We start from the raw sequence: 2,386 nt of genomic DNA, 5'->3' as shown, positions 1-2,386 counted from the left end.
CTCTGCAGCCAGCCTCTTTGCAGCTCAATTTGGTGATAGTAGTGTTAGAAATGACTAAGGAACAGGCTGGAATGTCTGTGCATGCTTTCAAACGTGCATGGTCTCTAATGCATTTTAAACGGAACCCAACTGGCAATAGACAAATTGGGATAAACCATTTGAGCATGTCTGATAGGTCTGTTCCTATTTCCAATTTGTACACTATCTGCAGGTTAATTCACTGAATGTCTTTGCAAAGTAGCATAATAGTTAGCTTGCCAAACTGCTCCATCCCAAAGCACAGACAGCCCCCAGCCCCATCCCGGCAGGGATCTCTGGCCCCGCGGTACTTACAGGAGTCCAATTAGGGGAGCAGAGAGTGAATTGGAGAGTCGGGAACCTGTACAGCCACAGCCGGGACAGTCCAAGTCCTCTGCCGCCTTTGCAGCCTCCCTATATAGAGGAGGAGAATCTTGTCAATGGGGAGGGGCCCTGGAAACCACGTCCTGCTGGAAAATCCTCTCCGTACCTGGGTTAAAAAAGACAGCCTGAGCCAAGGATCTCATTCCCAGCCGGGCCTAACCCTGGGCTGCTACCCCTGCCCTGAGCCACTCTTTAGGGGAGCGGGCTGATTCTGGCTTTCAGAAAGGCATGAAAGGGGTGCCCCTAACTTGAAATGGGTGCCCCTAACTCATGAGTTTGGAGGTTTTGCTTTTTCCTAGGGTGAAACTGCTTGGCCAGGCAAATAGACCTTTAACTCCTTCCTGCCTTGGCAGTGTCCTCGCCCCTCGTGGCCCCCCGCCAAGAAGGACAAGGGCAGATCACGGTCCTGCATGGCACAGGAGGTTTCCCACCCACCATCAGTGCATTTTCTTGGAGCTAAAATAAGTCCCTGAGTTCAGGGGTTGCTTGGGAGAGGAGGGTTATTCCTACCACAGTGGGGATGTGTGGGTGGAGGTTGCTCTGGGTCCCCGTGTGTTTATGTGACATCTGGAGCCTGGGGCTGCTTTAAGCCTCCTTTGCCCCTGGGGAACAACAGGGTCATTTCCCACCTCCCCAGCGGATCTGCCAGAGTTTCTCTTGCAATCCGGTGCACAGCTCGGTTCCTGAGAAAGGGCTGTAAATACTTTTTCATATATAAGAAATACTTCCTTCTGTCCATAAAAGGAAGAAGAGTTAAAGTGAGGGGGAACAGTCCCCGGGACACAGTGGAAAGGACAAGCAGCAGGCACCGTGCACTGGCAGGGAGAGGAGGACAGGGTGCTGGGAGCCAGACCTGCAGGGGTTAGGGAGTGATCTGGTCCTCGTCAAACCTCCCTCATACCCCCCAAACCTTCAGTCCCCAGCTGTCCCCCCTCCTTCCTCTGCTAGTAGCCAACAGCCTTGTGCAGTAAGACCTGTGGATGGAGACATCCCAAAAAGGGAAAGCTAGGATCCTCCAGGAATTCCCATCAATGTGCCAAAGACAAAATACCGAAACAACCCCCTCTCAGCAACAGACTAAATATGGTGTATACCCAAAGGATCAGAGCACAGTCCTGTGCTGGGTGAAATAATTTCTCCTGACATCAACAGTCCTGTCTTCTCTGGAAAATAACCCTCCTGGGAAAGATGGAAGAGGCTCACATTGGTCTTGGCATCCTAAAAAAATACCTATGGGGAGGGGGCTGGGCTGAAAACCTCTGCTGTGACACTTGGTCAAAGTACCAGCACTTGCAGGTGTGACAGACCTGTAGCCCTTTCTTCTAGCTCTGGCCAGAGGTGAACAAATTTGGGCAAAGAGGAGAGGGTTTCTTCCCAGCAACATTTCAGAAATATCAGGTACAGACTTGTGTTCAGGCCTTAGAGAGACCTGAAGAAGACCAGATTTGCTAACACAGTCACAGGGTCCCAGCAGTTGCAGCCTTTCCTTCCAGGCAGAGGGTCAGGGTCCACTGCCTCGCAAGGTGTGGGGCTGCCACGCAGCCTGCAAAGCTCTCCCAGGAGCTGAAAGGCAGTGGTGTCCTATCAGACTCGTGCATGTGTGACTGTGTTGGAGCAAAGCCAGGGGAAACGATCGCCAGGACGTGAATCCAAGAAACTTGCCCTTGTTAGCACAAAGTTCCTCACTAAGTAGTTCACTTTTTTTTTTTTTTTCAGTTTCTCGGTTACAAACTTAGTGTTTAAATTGGAATATAATGAAAACAATAAAATGCAAGGGGATCCTCTGAAAAGTACGATCATTTTAACATTCATCAAAGTTATCGTAAGAAGTTCCTTTTCAACCCATGTGGCTGTTTCACAAAACCAGGCACATTTTATTAGTAGCTTAAAAAGGAGTGGAAATTATCCCGGCTGGTTTGCAAACCGCTGCATGTGCACATGCAGGCTTGCTGCCCAAGCAGTGTGTTTAACAGAGGCAGTGGTG

This window comes from Egretta garzetta, unplaced genomic scaffold, assembly GCF_000687185.1.
Source record: "Egretta garzetta isolate BGI_Z169 unplaced genomic scaffold, ASM68718v1 scaffold575, whole genome shotgun sequence".
Lineage (NCBI taxonomy): Eukaryota > Metazoa > Chordata > Aves > Pelecaniformes > Ardeidae > Egretta > Egretta garzetta.
Note: the sequence above shows the minus strand (reverse complement) of the source record.